This window comes from Prionailurus viverrinus, chromosome C2 (assembly GCF_022837055.1).
Source record: "Prionailurus viverrinus isolate Anna chromosome C2, UM_Priviv_1.0, whole genome shotgun sequence".
Taxonomy (NCBI): domain Eukaryota; kingdom Metazoa; phylum Chordata; class Mammalia; order Carnivora; family Felidae; genus Prionailurus; species Prionailurus viverrinus.
The window spans coordinates 133,192,776-133,210,564 of NC_062569.1; the positions used below are offsets into that span (position 1 = coordinate 133,192,776).

Below are 17,789 nucleotides of genomic sequence, written 5' to 3' on the forward strand. Positions count from 1 at the left end.
TTTTTGTAAATAAAGTTTTACTGACACACAGCCATATTCATCCACTTAGGTCTTATATGTTGTTTTCATGATACAAGGCCAGAGTTGAAATTGTTTTAACAAAAATCACATGGCCCATAAAGCCTAAAATATTCATTCTCTGACCCTTTAAAGAAAATATTTGCCAATCCCTGATCTAAAGAATTTGTGCAGCATACCAAGATAAACTTCCAATTTTCAAAAATGGGAGAAGATTTGAACTTGACTAATGAAGATATATGAATGTAAATAAACATGAAAACCTTAACATCATTAGTGATTAGAAAAATGCAAATTAAAACCACAATGATAAGCCACTATTGAACCACAGAATGGCTAAAATTAAAGATTGTTCATGCCAACTAAGCAAGTGAGGAGGGAGCAAATAGAATCCTCAGACATTGCTGGTGGGAATGTCTATCTACTATCACTTTTGATACATTTCTTTAAAAAGCTAAACATACACATGCTATACAACTCAGTCGTTCTTCTCCTAAAGAAATAAAGTATGTCCAAAGATATGTTTATGAACATCCATAAGAGTCCAATGCTACAGCCCCAAACCAGAAATGACGCAGATGTCTATCAGCAGCTGGATGGATAAAAACATTGTGGTACATGTATTCAATGACCTACTACTCAAGAATAAACAGAGTACATGCAACTCAATAATGAGACAAAAAATCCAATTTTCAAAAATGGGAAAATGGATGAGTCTCATAATATTTATGTTGAGTGAAGGAAATGAAAACTAAATTAAAAAGTACATATATTGTATAATATTTTTATGTAAAATTCTAGAAAATGGAAAATAATCTAAAATGATAGAAGGCAGATTAGTGGGTACATGGGATGTAGAGACAGAAAATAAAGGAACAATTACAAAGGGGCATGAAGAACTTCTGAGTGAGAGAAATGTTCATTATCTTGGCTGCTGTAATGACTTCATGGTTATATACCATCTGAGAAAACTCATCAGATTTTACACTTAAAAATGCCACTTTGTTGTACATCAATTTCACCTCATTAAAGCCATACAAAAAACGGAAACTTTTCTGGAACAATATTTCCATAGCCACAATTTCTCCATAGATATATTTTTGGAGTGTTACTTGTAAGGGAAAAATAATTATAGTGACATTCAGCCTGACTACTCATATTGTTGTCTGAGAAGCAGCAGTTTTGGCACTTACCAGGAGCTTGTCAGAAACACTGAATTCTTCCAATAGCCCAGCCACCACCCCAGAGCTTTTGATCAGAATAAGGTCTCCAGGTGACTTACATGCACATTAACGTTTAAGAAACATGGTTCAAGAGAAAACAGCTTTGGTTCAATTGAAAAGTAAAAGTCAATACAAATAGTCCTCATCAGAAATGTAATTTAAAGGATTTCCTTTATCATGCCCTGGGTATTACTAGATAATTCTAAAATACCCTTGGATTCTGATTCCACAGTCCATGTCATTGCATATTTTCTACTGGAGCTGCTACCATTTTTCATATGTGTATTTTCCTCTAGTATTCCCCTCCTTTGTATTCTCCCCACACTTAGGCATATATGTTCATATTCTCATAGAAAATGTTAAGTGTATGTAATCTCTTTAAAATTATATTGGGCTCCCTTGCTTCCATTTCTATCCAGGACTCTTGTGCATTGTGGTCAAGTGGGACAAAAGGTGGTTTCAGAGAATTAGTATCCTGACTTGAGTCAAAATCTCTGAAATGAACTCAGGAAACTGACAAAAATATATGAAGACAAAAAAACTTAACCATGTAAACAACTGCCCATTTAATTCTTTTTAAGTCAACTTACAGTAATATAAGTATGACTCAAAGAGATGAGATGGAAATAAAGATTTGAAGAGAAACTCCTAATACAAAGCAAGTGCACTGATAAAAGAACACACTCTAAGGAAAAGAGTGCTTTACTTTATAGAAGTTTTTGTAGATCTTAGTGTGTTTTCACATTCATTATTTCATGTAATCTTTTCTATAAATCTATGATATAAGAATTCAAGTATGATTATCACCATTCTCCAAACAGTTTTATAATTTATCCAGCATTACTCAGCGGGGGGATTCAAATCCTGTTCTTTCAACTTTCAGTTTACCAACCCATATTGCATGTATAAAATGTCCTTGCAAGAGACACTAAAGATCTCTTTCAAGTTTCACATATAAGTGGTTCAGTTAAAGGCTAAAACAAACACTCTGGGGCATTTGCTCTCATGAGGAGCCAAAATCTGAAAGAGTTTGATATTAAAGTCAAAATTGCCTTTGAGTTACAAAAGTGCATAAACACATCTTTATCTCCAAAACTTCTACGGTCTTTTCACCTAAATGAAATGGCAAGCAGTTTTGTTTTTAAAAAAGAAAAAAAAAAACTTCTGGGTAGGAGGATTTTTTTTTTTTAATCTGGAGAGGATTTTTTTCCCCAGCAAGTAGTTAATTCTAGTGAGTTCCAGATGTCATATTTTAAAAGGCATTGCTCTCAGACTTCTTTCTACTAACTAAAGAAATCCCTTTTTTTTAGGTAAATTTACTGTATCTCTACTACTTTTCATTCTGGAGTCAGCCATCTATTGTACCCTTTTTCTTTTTTTTTTTCTTTTTCTTAAATGACGGTTCTCCTTGATTTCTTATTAAAGGGCTTTGACAGAAATAGATAAAAATGACACCTAGAAAAGAACACTGCTGCTCCTGGGAGTCATCAACTTTCAAATTTAAACTTGGAAAAGTATCCGAAGCAAGCCAAAATGAGCACAGAGCAAGCACAAAGACAAATGTTCCTTTTTCTTCTTCTCTTTTAGTTTGAGGGAAGGAGATTATTTTGTTTTGTATTGTTTTGTTTCGTTTTATATTTGGTCAGCTGGCACACTGCACAGTTAATTTGAGTCCCCCCCCTTTTCATTTCAGTTACTTCAGATGTGTCCTACATTAGCTTGTCTTGAAATCTTAAAGGGAGTTGGCCTCCATTCCCCAATTGGAACAATAGTTTCTCTCAGTTGACAGTGCCAGCTACATATATTATCTGTCCTGTTCCCAGCAGGAACATTCCAGTGGCTGTTTAGAAAAATTAGTCACATGGATTTTTAGATTGGGGAGTGGGTGGCTAGCTGCAGTTGTCATCTTTAATTTGTGAGAAAATTGAATTGTTTCTCTCTTTTCATGTCTCCCATTTACCTATTTTAGACTTTTGTAGATGCTTCACCTTTCCCTCATGACAGCTGAGAATGAGCCCATCTTTGGAATCCTCTAAGAACTGGGGGCATGTTTAGCCTGTTAATGCTTCTTTCTTGGCCCAATTCCACTTGGGCTAATTACATTCTGTTCAAAAAAAAAAAACTCTGCATTTTCATTTGTAGATGAAAAAGATTGTTTTTCAACCTCCTCTTCTGAGCTTTAAAACTCTACCCTCAAAAGCCCAGCATGGATCCATCCAAAGTTGCCTAAGGACAATTCCCAGAGTGTGGGAGAATCCAAAAGAACACAGCCAGTCTCCGAGGATAAAGTGGCCATCCTTGCACCTACCCCAAAATCAGTATGCAAAGAAAAATATATGATTATCTGGCTGCAGAAGTTTGCCCTTTGCTTTAAAAGACATACTTCTTTACCAAGGGATAGTGATGGCATATTTGAGAATCCACACCAAATACTATCCAAGAGAGACAAGAATTCCCTGGAAACACATTGTCTGTTTCTTTTTTGAAAATGAAAAGCACTGCAAAGTAATCCAAAAAGTCAAATTCCTATAGTTCCTAACCTCATCTTTGATGCTACATGTTGCATGCTCCAAATATGTCTAGCAGGCTACAGACATTCATTGAAATATATACATCTTGCCATGATGTCTCTTTTTTTGCTACAATCTATAAAAAGAGTTCTTCACTTTTATTTCAACTGAATGAAACAATGTGACATTTGCCCTTGTTATTTTAGCTTTATTTCAGAAATTTCTAAAACACTTGTCTCTGCAAGATTTCCTTGATGTTAAGGCACAGGAAATTGCTCTAGGCTCTGCTGACTCAACATTTACACATTTTTCTTCTGATGAAATATTTGTTTGCTTTAAAACCACATGATGTAATGCAACTAAAACAATATAGAATTATACTAATTATGGTCTAAGTTGACAGATTTAGATGGAATCCTACTTTATGTCTGCTCTTGTAGTATATATAGTCATTATCTATCAAGTAGTCACATGTAGATTGGGAATTTTCACACCAACTGTCAAAACTCCAAACCAGCAACTTAAAAAAAAAAAAAAGGAAATCTCAAAAGACTTACAGGTTTATTTCATACAGCACCACCAAGAAGGGATCATGAACACATTTATTTTGCTAGTCTTTATGACTACAAAGTTCCCACGATTGTGCACTCGGGAAGGGGAAGAGGATACATCTTTTTTTTTTTATTACGAAGTTTTTTAATTGAATTCCAGTATATTTAACATACAGTGTTATATTAGTTTCAGGTGTACAATGTAGTGATTCAACAATTCTATACATTACTCAGTGTTCATCATGAACCACGGGGTACGTCTTAATTTTAAGATTCATGGATGGGCTAAAAATAGGTTCGTGGAAGATTTATTGTTGGTTTCACACTTTTACATTTTCTATTACAAGTTTTGTATAAATATAAAATCATGTTTGTTTCTGTCTCATAAATGGCCTTGAGAGATAGCAATGAATCACAATAGAAGTAGATGTTTTTCCACAGATATCAATGATGATAAGGCCTTAGGGAATATAGTTGTAAGTGACAAGGAGAGGAGACTCTGGGAAACCTCCCAATTTTCAGTTAACAATAAGCTTTTCTTACACACAAAAAAATCACAAGTTGCACACACACAAAAATCTTACTAAGCTCAGTGAAAGGGTAGAAAAGTGGTAGATGAGCTTCCATTTAGAAGAACGAAAAATACTCTATTTGTGATTATCATGAATCATGGATCATACAGACTGCTCCTGGAAGACAGCCTAATAAGGAAGGGTATTTTTTGCTTGTGTAACAACATAAGCACTTGACTTTGGCAGTTCTGGAATCTTGAAATCCTGGAATCCTGAATCCTGAAATCCAGATCCCTGGAATCCTGAGGAATACCTCAGGAAAAAAAGGAGCCAAGTTAGGTGTGCTCATAGAAAGGCATTCACAATGAATAAGTGATGAATTTCTATTTAAGGATGGAAAATTTAGATAACGTTATCTGAAAATGTAAATACATTTTTAAAAGGTAGCTAGAATAAAAAAATAAAGAATGCAGAAAGTCTTAAAATATTGGACTTAGATGTCACTTGATATTTGAAGGGAGCAGGATTAATAAGAGTCAATAAAAAGAAAAAAATATTTTTTCAAAGTGTATAGTACATCTGTGATATTCATGACTCCAAGAAGTAGAAAATAGTCTATGCCCTGGATGGATGTGGATTATTACCTTAAGATAATTACAAGCGGGGCGCCTGGGTGGCTCAGTTGGTTGAGCGTCCGACTTCGGCTCAGGTCATGATCTTGCGGTTCGTGGGTTCAAGCCCCGCGTCGGGCTCTGTGCTGACAGCTCAGATCTTGGAGCCTGTTTCAGATTCTGTGTCTCCCTCTCTCTCTGACCCTCCCCCGTCCGTGCTCTGTCTCTCTCTGTCCCCCAAAAAATAAATAAACGTTAAAAAAAATTTAAAAAAAAAGATAATTATAAGCAACAGAGGTTAGTAAAATAGGTTTGTAAATTTTAGTTGTACTCCTGAGCATTTTATACGTGTATTATAAAGCTCAGTTACCAGGCTCAACATAAATGCCTTAGTTTTAGTCTCAAAAAAATATATGGGAAAAAAAAAAAAGACTTGACCTAGGATAGCTTAAATTTTTGTAGAATTCTAGTGCCTTCATCTCTAGGACAAAATTCTGACAATAATGGAAGCACTGAAAAACAATAGTTGAAGGAATACAGAGAAATGGAGGATGCTGAAGAACAGAAATTCCAGAATGCTATGGACCACTGAATCTGTATTGCTCTCTCTTCACCACTGGTCCTTAAGGCATTTATTGAACATGGAAGAATTCCAGGTACTTCACAGATATACTTCCTCTTCTATCCAAATTCTAGAATGTCAAGATTTTTCAGTAGTCCTGTCCTACATTTTTTAAGTTTCTAAGAATACATAAAGTGATAGCCAGACTTCTTTTCCTAATATAAAGTGCCAACCTCCCTCTGAGGGACCAGAGTTTATATAAATCGGCTGTAACATTTTCTGTTACTTTCTGAATCCTATGAAAGGTAACAAAACGAATGCCTAGTAAGACTAAAGCTATATAGGCTCCTTAGTGATTCTTTTAGTTATTTTGACAAAAGATAATTTTTTTCTTCTTCTCATACCAGAAAATTTGACACAAAGAACTGATTTTCACTTCAACATGTGATAACAGTGGAAGAAGCTGCAGGTTATTTGTTGATCTCCTCAGTTACTTAGTTAGCACTCTTTAAAAGGATGTAATTTTGATAGCAGCAACAACCCAAGAGGACAAAAGAAAATGTTATTATGCCAGTGATCTCTGCTTCTAGGGGAACACAAAAATTTAGGATTTAAAGTGCCAAAATGCTTTAACAATGTTATGGTCACCCTATTCTTAATTTTGCTTACTTGCTCAATTTTAACTACATTATTTAGCTGATTCTACACAATAGCAAATGGAAATTTAAACAGTGCCATTTGGGACATACTAAACTATCTTTCATGAGTGATGTAATTATTCCAAATTCTAACTGTACAGCAAAGGATACACTTGCATAAATGTTGGCTTGAATATTTTGGCTTCAATTTCAACTTTTGTAATAGCTGCAGCAAAATTTTCCTATCTAAATGTTTTTAAAGGCAGAATGTCTTCGTAAATGAGCAAAGAGTTGGATATTTAGACACTCCCTGGAAGCACAACATAGACAAGAGTCCAAATGCAAGTTTTCTCATTTATATGTAGTAGAGTTTGAATATAACACACCTGCTTAGCTTTGAAAGATGTGGGTATAACTACTCGTTAGGGCTAGAGCCTTAGGGCTCTGTGACTCTACCTGCTTGACATACAACATCTTGGGCAATTGTGGGAGAATCTATAAAGGAAAGTTGATAAAGCAACCCCTGCTTTTCATATGGGTTGATGTGATTCAGCTGTTTCTGGTTTATAAAACCCAAGAGAGATGGGGCGCCTGGGTGGCTCAGTCCATTGAGTGTCCGACTTCAGCTCAGGTCATGATCTCACAGCCTGTGAGTTCGAGCCCCGCATCGGGCTCTGTGCTGATAGCCTGGAGCCTGGAGCCTGCTTCAGATTCTATGTCTCCCTCACTCTCTGCCCCTCCCTCGTTCATGCTCTGTCTCTATCTCAAAAATAAATAAACATTAAAAAAATTTAAGAAAAAACAAACCTAAGAGAGACTGCATTAAGATGAGGACAGAAGATTCATTCTTCTGCATGATAGGGGGGTGAGGGAGAAGGGAAAGTGGGTGACAGGCATCAAGGACAGCACTTGTTGGGATGAGCACTGGGTGTTGTATGGAAACCAATTTGACAAATTATATTTAAAAAAAAGATGAGGACAGAAGAATCATGGAGAACTCATATATATACAAGGACTATGGACTGGCAAATCACAAAATTGACGTTTCAGGCAAAGTTGCATCTTGGAAGACTATATAAATGAGAGAGTAAAAGGCAAAGTCAAATGACAACTTCAAACAGAAAAAAACATGAAGAAGAGAAAAAAAGTGAATAAAAAATGCATGTAAGGGAAGGTGCTAGCAGTAAGCTTCCCAAAAAGCAGAGGTAGCAAAAACCTAAATGAGAGCAGTCAGAAGCACATGAAAAAGTGGTAAGAAAGCTAAATTAAATTATGATATAAATGAGTTCATGGAATTAGTCACTAATAGTTTTCTTTACACGGAATTGGTGACAGCCTCTGTTCTCCTTCCCACTTTGGCATAACTCCCTGAAGGAAAAAGGATAAAGGGAAAACTAATACTTCCCAATAACATACCACAAGCCTGGCAAAATGCCATACAGACAACATGCTATGTTGTTCAACCCTCATAATGATGAAAGATGATGGGGTTTTGGGGTGACGGTGGGGTTTGGAAGCTACTGCCGAGAAAGAATTCTTGAAAACATCTTTGGTGCAAATAGGTGTTTTTATTAAAGCACAGGGACAGGACCCATGGGCAGAAACAGCTGCACTGGGGTTGTGACAGGTAACTGATTATATACCCTCAGGTTGGGAGAGGGTTAGGGACAGCATAAGTCTCTAAGATATTTTGGAAGCAAGGTTTCCAAGACCTTGAAGGCTAGCTGTTGTTCAGAAAACACCACTTATTACCATTTAGTCATGAGACCCTTCAGATGTATGAGACCCTTCAGGGGGGCATAAGCTTGGAGTATAATTGCCAGCATACATCTTGGGGGAGCTAAGATAAAGGAAGTTTCCAAAGGAATTTTTATATATTAAAGTAGACTTATCGAGTGCCTGGGTGGCTCAGTCGGTTGAGTGTCAGACTTCAGCTCAGGTCATGATCTCACAGTCTGTGAGTTCAAGCCCCGTGTCGGGCTCCGTGCTGACAGCTCAGAGCCTGGAGCCTGCTTCAGATTCTGTATCTCCCTCTCTCTCTGCCCCCTGCCTTGCTCACACTGTCTCTGTCTCTCAAAAAGTGAATAAACATTTTTAAAAAAATTTTAATAAAATAAAGTAGACTTGTAAGATCCTGAGGGGTCAGGATAATGTTAAGCCAAGATTCCCTTTTGCCCCTAGCAAAGTGTCATCATCGAGACAGCTGAGTTCCTAGAAGGAGGCAACTCTGCCTGTTTCAAGGACTTATCACTGGACTGTAGGCAGTAAGAAAATTTAATTTTTCATTTGCCCTAGTTTCCCACACCACTATGGCAAGCACTTAAACCCCTTTCCTTTGTTCTTGGGTAGCCAGGAGTGTCCAAGAAATATCACACATATTCCACCCAGAGGGGTGGGAAGGACGGTGCTAGCTTGTACTTTGTCCTCAGTTTGCGTTATGCTCCCTCATCAAAAGGTAAGGATGCTTTGGAGTGGTCTGTCGAGGTGGAAGATACAATGTACAGAGATTATCAAGAATGTCTATTCCCCATTAGAAGTAAGAAGTAACCGATAATTTACCTGTATACTTCTAATACGATGGGTTTGAAAATCTGTTTCATTCCTGGAGTAGAATTAAGGAAGGGAGTGCAATCCGATGAATCCTACCTTTAGAAATGAAAGCTGAAAACAGAAGTCCAATATGGACTTCAAGATAGCAGGAAAGGAAATGAGTTGGTATCTCTAGAAGAGGCACAAAAACTATGACAAAATAACATTTTTTAAGCTTTCCAATGTTCCTACGGCCTTTTTTATTTGTAATTTCTCGTCTACTTTTATGAAGTGACTAGCTTTAAACCAAAAAAAAAAAAAAAAGCTTTGTCATTTTAGGTCTAAAATGTCTAAAAATAGATTAATAGCTCAAGAACCTGTGTCTAGGGGAGCCTGGGTGGCGCAGTCGGTTGAGCGTACGACTTCAGCCAGGTCACGATCTCGCGGTCCGTGAGTTCGAGCCCCGCGTCCGGCTCTGGGCTGATGGCTCAGAGCCTGGAGCCTGTTTCCAATTCTGTGTCTCCCTCTCTCTCTGCCCCTCCCCCGTTCATGCTCTGTCTCTCTCTGTCCCAAAAATAAATAAACGTTGAAAAGAAAAAAATTTTTTTTAAAAAAAGAACCTGTGTCTAATTCAATGCAAGTTGGGGAAAGACATCTCCAAAAGCAACCCACAATACCACCAATGGATATTTTGGGTTTTATTTGCTACAATGTGGGAGGAGGGGCAGAAAGAGAGGTAGGGAGGGATGGAGAGAAAGAAGAAGGAAGGGAAGGAGAGAAAGAAAAGCAGACTCCAGGAGCAGAAGCAAAAAGAATGGACATGGGGTTTAAGACTTTGTCCAAGATCTGAACAGAACAATCTGTGAACTGTAACCCATGAAGCTGACATCATACCATATTTCTGTTGAGAAAATTTAGGCTCACAGAAGTTTTGTGATCTGCCCAAGGTCACACACCTAGTAAATGATGGAGATGGAATTCAAGAAGAGCTGTGATTCACTCCAAAGCCCATAAGCATGCTCCTTCATCACAATGACTGGCAGCTAAGAATTTTAAGCCAAGAATGAGAAAATGGAGCCATAAGAAACAAAGAACAATTGGAATATGCAGCAAAAATAGTTACTTAACATACATTAGTTTAATCACTGTAATTGAAAAAGAAAAAGAAAATATTACCGAATTTAATAAAATATGATTGCATATTTATTAGTCTAATGAAGTATGATTTGTGTAAGAGTAAGATGTTGGTGAAATACCTTAATTTACCACGAGAAAAAATTTATATGCATGAAATAAATAATCAAATACTCTTGAGGAATAGGTTGGGAAGAACTAAATTTTGTTGTCACTGAGTGGGGTCTGTATATAGCCCATTTTTATTATATTTGAGCTTTACTGGACATATTCACTGTAGTTTGGGGAATACAAAAGAACACTGGAATAGGGTTCTGAGCTTTAGCTTGTTATAAGATCTATAATAAATCACTTCAAGGAATGTCTGGCCCTGAGTTTTCTAACTTACAAAAATAAGGCACTTGGCTAGATTAGTGGTTATCATATTTTGTTTTTTTATAGAACTCCTTTTTTCCAAATAAATTCTTCAGTTGATCTCAAATAAGTAATGCTGATAAAATTGCAGCATGACAAACACCAAAAAAATAAAGATTTTTTTCCTTGAGTTCTCAGATTTATGTTTTAGAAAAGGCCTAGCCTTAAAACATGTGGAAAAATGATACCAAAATGAAATATAGTTCAGCATTTCACATATTGTATTCCAAAACATCCTAGTTCTTGGAAGTAGTGTTTTAAAAAGAATTCTCTGGCTAATAATATCATTGAACGATGAACACTGCATCTCCCTTTTGGAGAGTTACAATATGTGTATCATGTCAAGAAATCAGTAAAATTCTGCAGCAAATAAGCTTTCTTATTCACATGCATCACAAGTGACCTCAGGTCACCTTCGGTTTTTTTCCACCTGAAGTGACTATTCCAAGGAGCATGCTTTTTAATATGGATTACAAGTTCATGAACTCCAAGAACCCCAGTTTAAATACCTTGGCCTACTTAAGGTTCTGAAATGGTACCTACTATACATAACCATCCAATGGATATCATATCCATGAACGTAAAGTTGAATTCTATAAGCATAGAGTTGACTGAGTACAAACCATGACATATGTAAGGTATCTTTTAAAGGAGGAGAGGAGCTGTTGATGATACAAAGGATATTCAAAGCTCTTCAAGGAAAACAAATCTTAAGATCAGAAGAGAAAAAAATCTAAAAAAAGAAGTGCTAAAGTCTCAGAAGCTGCCACACCTCCACTCTGCTCCTCTCCTAGACCTGGTCATTCGCACTGCACTGTCTTTCTCAGCTTTTATTCTAGAGTCCATAATAAAAGCTTCTCTCATCCCATAGCCAGTGCTTTGGTGAAGTTCCAGCATGGCCTACCACTGAAACATGGATTGATGTTCTTTAAGCCCTTTTTGCACCAAGATTATCTTCCACCTCTAAAATCACTAAGTGAAAGGAGCCGGGTGATGTCACATAGAAAATATTGCTATTGCCTTATTTCTACAAATGGCAAATAAATAATGAGAAAGAACATTAGTGTGTTTTAGAAACGGACAACAAAGAAAAAAAACACTATTTTTCTTCTAGATGAACAGAAACTACTTCTAAGCCATGGATGGATCTGTGAAAGAAAGTATGTGAAAAATGAAATATATCTCTATATATCTCTATATATCTCTATCTCTATGTATATACATAGAGATATAGATAGATATATAGAGATATATATATAGACAGAGAGAGAGAGAGAGAGAGAGAGAGAGAGAGAGGAAGGAAGGGAGGGAGGAGACAAGGGAAGGGAACGGAAGGGAAGGAAAGGGAAGGGAAGGGAAGGGAAGAAATTAAAGTCAGAATCCAGTGCCAAAGAGTGAGTTTTCTCCCCAACATTTCAGCTGCTTAAATTACTAAACTGGCTCTGGTGGTACCCATAACAATTAATTTAGAAAGATTTCCCCTTCTTCTTGCTAAAAGATAGGAGTGTTTTGGGGAGACTTCTGTAATTCCATCACAGTAAAAGAAGATGCACTATTGCCATCCCAAATTGAAAATGTATGTTTTTGCATAGGGATATTTTAGTATGCAGTGTTAAATTTCACAGCAATATTAACACAATACTTTTGGTATACACTGTGATTGGTGAGCTAGCCTTGGGACTGAAACTCCAGCCATGATGATTCCTACTCTTTTGGAACATTACCTGTTCATGAAGTGGAGATTGCACTTATTTTCAGGAAAGAAAAGTACTGAGATTTCTCTAATCCCAAATAGTTTAAATATAGGAAATGTTCCAAAGGATAGTAATCAAAATGATGAATGAGTTAGATTGTTTTACTCATGTGGAAATACAAATGAAGTATAAATTATCCGAGACAAATTTGCTAAGAAAAATAATGGGGGAAATTGTGTGATGGTCTGCAGAATATGAAAGGCACAGACCTCAAGGCTAGAGAAATAACTTGGTATGATTCAAGGGTCAGTAGTATGGATAATGAGAATGTTCAGAGTAAAACAGAAGCTCCCTCCCCTATTGAAAAAGTGGCAGAGAAACAACACTAATTGGAATGTGGTCTAGGGATCCAAAGCAGGCAAAGACTTAAGAATAAACTCTAATACAATATTAATACTCATGTATAAATAAAACCAGATAAAACCACATAATTAGGGATCCAACAATAATTCCCCCAGATTATCTAGATATGTCATTTGACCCATCAGGGTCATCTTCTTTCATAAATATTGGGCTCAACCAATTTGTTACCAGCTTCCCACCACTGGAAAAGCCATCGGAAACATCAACGTTTAGGTGGCAAGTTGCTTGTGCTTTTCTCTGGGCATCTAAAAAATCAGTAGATGCATGATACACAATTTAAAAATCACAATTAGTTTCTTCCCAGTGACAAATAAATAGCAACCCCACAAATCCTTAACAATCTCCAACACTGCCCAATAGAAATATAATGTAAACAACACATGTAATTTTCAATCTCCAAGTAGATATGTTAAACAAAAGAAATAGGTACAATTCATTTATTAATACATTTTATTTAACCCAATATATAAAAAATATAGTTTTATCTTGTGGCGCTAACCACATTTCAATGCTAAGTAAGAACATGTGGTCAGTATACCATATCATATAGCACAAAAACTAAGAGAAAAGTAGAGGTTTAAGACAAGAAAAATGTGTGCATGGGTCAATGAAGAGATATTCCTTCTGACACATGGTAATGAACATTATCATTGTATTGAACACTCTGTAGGTAACTTCCCTGCAAAGGGGAAGGACAGACAGTAGGCACTGTGTGTAGTGAAGTGAGAATATCATCAAAATAAGAATTAACTTGTTTATGTGATTTGGAGATGGGTTAATTTTAAAATGAATTTTTTTTTCTTTATATCCTCCTAAGCAATCAATCAAAAATATATCAAAACATAATTTAAAAATTTTTCACAACTGGCAACTGCAATGATGTTAAGATGCTGTGACAAGAAAATAAAATGTTACTATGAATATTATAAATAAAATTGTCAAGGATAGCACTCATATTAAGCACTTAAAAACATTTATAGGACAGTTGAAGATACCTAGACTTAGAATGCCAGTTGCAGATCATCATTCAGAATTATACCAACAATTTCTTTATTTAATAAAAATTTATTTAGTATTTATTCTATTCCAGAGTCTCTCTAGGCTCTGTGGATACCACAAAAGCAAAAACAGGTAAAATCCATGATCTTCAGGAGCAAATATTCTAGGATAGATACATAAATTCATTTCTCTACCAAAGTTTTCTTAAACTGTTTTTAAAGAACTTCCTTTTTCTATTACCAACTAATTCAACCTAGAATTTGTTCTCTTAAGGGAACGTATTCATTGATTGTCAGACCCAAGAGCTGGAACCTGTTTTATTTATCATCCACTGCAGTACAGCTGAGTGCCTTACATATTACTTAATAACGGTACTGAATTGAATTAATTGAATCAAATTGAAATAAATCAAATTTAATTTAATTGGAAGGAATAAAATAGGTGTTACTGTACTGCTACAAATCCTAACTCAAAAACCAGGAATATCTTCATTAAAAATCAATACCTAAACTGGGGTGCTTGGGTGGCTCAGTCATCTAGGTGTCTGACTTTGGCTCAGGTCATGATCCCATGGTTCATGGTTTCAAGCCCCATATCTGGCTCTGTGCTGACAGCTCAGAGCCTGGAGCCTGCTTCAGATTCTGTATCTCCCTCTTTCTCTGCCCCTCCCCTCCTTGCACTCTGTCTCTTCTCTGTCTCTCTCTCTCAAAAATAAAATAAACATTAAAAAAAAATTTTAATTAATACCAAAACCAAATGAAAACATTAATTACAAGAAAGGAAAACTACAGACCAGTATTTCTCATGAACATAGATGGAAAAATCCTCAACAGAGTATTATCAAATCCAACAATGTATAAAAAGAATTACATACCATGACTAAGTGGGATTTATTCCAGGTATATAAGACTGGTTCAACAAATATTAATCAATTATTGTAATCAATCATATAAACAGACTAATGAAGAAAATTTACATGATCATATCAATTGATGTTAAAAATATATATTTGACACATCCTAACATCTAACACTAATCCATGATAAAAACTCTCAGGAAACTAAGAATGAAGAGGAACTTCCTCAACTTGATAAAGAACGTATATAACAGGGGGTGCCTGGGTGGCTCAGTTGGTTAAGTGTCCGACTTTGGCTCAGGCCATTATCTCATGGTCTGTGAGTTTGAGCCCCACATCGGGCTCTGTGCTGACAGCTCAGAGCCTGGAGCCTGCTTTGGATTCCATGTCTCCCCTGCTCTCTGCCCCTACCATGCTCATTCTCTGTCTCTGTCTCTCAATAATAAATAAGTGTTAAAAAAAATTTTAATAAAAAAAACTTCTATAAAGAACCCACATTTAAAATCACACTCAATGGTGGGAAACTAGGGGCTTACCACTAAGACTGAAAACAAGGAAAGGATATTCCCTCTCATAACTCCTATTCAACATTACACTATAAGTGTTAACACATTAAGACAAAAAAAATAATAAAATGCATACAGTCTTTGAAGTAAGAAATAAAATTGTCCTTGTCTAGAGATGGCATGATTGTCTATGTAGAAAATCACAAAGAATCAACAAAAAATTCCTGGAATAAATAAGTGATTATCACAGAAGGGCAGAATAGAAGGTTAAGACAGAAGCAACTGCTTTCCTCTATACTGATGATGAAAAAAATGAAATTTGAACTTTAAAACACAATATTATTTACATTGGCACCAAAAACAATGGAATAGTGCTCACTTCAATGGCACACATACAAAAGTTGGAATAATACAGAGATTAGCATGGCCCCTGTGCAAGGATGACACACAAATTTTCAAAGTATTCCGTATAAAAAAGGAAAAAGAAAATAATGTAATATTCAGATATCAATCTAACAAAATATGTACAGCATTTATATGAGAAAAACAGAATATTATTCAAGGATACAAAGAGATGATCTATTAAGCCATAAAGGATGTGAAGGAACCTTAAATGCATATTGTAAGTGAATGAAGTTAGCCTACATGATGCTACATAGTACATGATTCCAATTACATACATTCTGGAAAAGATAAAACTAGAGTGACAGACAAATAATCAATGGTTTCCAGGGCTCAGGGGTGAAAGGAATGAATGGTAAAGCACAGAGGTCAAATTTTTTTAATTTAATTAAAAAAATAGCTGATAAAGGTCAAAGTGACATAGGAGCCAACTAAAAGATCCCCAAAGGTCAAAGCTGGAACAATTGGGACAATAAAATAAAGTAGTATTGGATTGCAACTCGAAGGTTAAAGTAAGTATCCATGAGTCCATACTGATATAAACAAATGATTAAATAAATTAACAAATGAGACAGAAGAGACAAATCTCAGAAGAATTCCACATAAATTATTTAGATACTCCATCCTAAAGGCGGAGAAGAACAACTCCCCATCCTTAAGAGCAGGCTGTACATGGTGACTTCTTTCCAAGTATGAAAATAGGAGGGAGAAGGCTGCCTGTGTAGCCCAGTTGGTTAAGCATCTGACTCTTGGTTTTGAATCAGGTCATAATCTAATGGTTCATGGGTTTGAGTCCCACATTGGGCTCTGCACTTAGAGTGTGGAGCCTGCTTGGGATTCTCTCTCTCTCTCTTTCTCTCTCTCTCTCTCTCTCTCTCTCTCTCTCTCTCTCTGCCTCTCACCTACCCATATGCTCTCTCTCTCACACAAAATAAACATTTAAAAAAAAAAAAAAAAAAGAAAGAAAATAGGGAGAAAGTAACAGTAACGAAATCTGAAAAACATTACTTCTGCCTATTGACCAAGGTCAACATCAATGGTCACAAATCATGTAGATTGTATGCATCCTTGATAAGATATGATAAAAATGACACACTTTACTTTTATGATATTCCTTCCTTAAACCCATAACTCCAGTCTAATTCATGATAAAAACATCTGATTCCAGTAGATGTTCATCCTACAATACATTTGCTGAGTACTCCCCAAAATTTCAAGGTCATCAAAAACAAGGAAAATCTCAGAAATTATCAAAACCTAGAGGAGATTAAAGAGACAGAATCCCAGAACAGAAAGGAGGAATGAGGTGAAGGCTAAGGAGGTCTGAATAAATTATGGACTTCAGTTAATAATAATGCACCAATGTTGGTTCATTAATTTTAACAAATAGATTATGCTGATGTAAGATATTAACCATAGGGGAAACTGTGTGTGGGGTTGGGTGTGGGAGAAGGATGTATGGGAACCCTCTGTACTATCCATTAAATCTTTCTGTAAATCTAAAACTTTTCTAAAAATAATCTATTAATTAAAAATTAATATTCTGACTAACCCATTGGCACATACTTTAATATAAGTAAGATTAATTTTGAAATGTAACTGATAACCAGACTACGGACCTTGGCAATGCCCACTACAGTGTAGTGCTAAGAAGATTCAGTCTGAAGAAACTTGTCATCCTTACTCATTTATTATAAAAATTAAAATGCTATAATTATCTATGAAACCATTTCTTATCAGAATATAAACAATAGTTACCCTTGAACAACACAAGTTTGAAATGCATTGATCCACCTATGTGGATTTTTTCTTTGATAAATACAATACCATAAATATATTTTCTGTTACGATTTTCTTAATAACATTTTCTTTTCTCTAGCTTACTTTATTGAAAAAAATACAGTACATAATATATGTAACATGCAAAATATGTGTTAATAGACTTTATGTTATCAATAAGGCTTCCAGTCAACAGTAGGCTATTAATAGTTAAGTTTGGGGGGCAAAGTTATATGCAGATTTTAAACTGTGTGGGGCTTGACACCTCTAACCCTCGTGTTGTTCAAAGGTCAACTATACTCAAGTTTCCTCCATAGTCTTGCAACCTAATCTAGCCACTTTCCTAACTCTTTATTCCCATTCACAGCTAATCTTAATCCACAGTTATATTCACTGTTTCTACCTCCTTATTTTCCACTTCTCATTCA

General features: G+C 35.8%; 1 non-coding gene across 1 annotated transcript; it reads left to right on the forward strand.

Moving 5' to 3' along the window:
• The first annotated feature begins 15,551 nt into the window (after window positions 1-15,551).
• LOC125175826 (U6 spliceosomal RNA) lies at window positions 15,552-15,655 on the forward strand. The gene has a single exon (XR_007156001.1). It is a non-coding gene; the product is annotated as a U6 spliceosomal RNA (small nuclear RNA).
• Window positions 15,656-17,789: the final 2,134 nt, after the last annotated feature.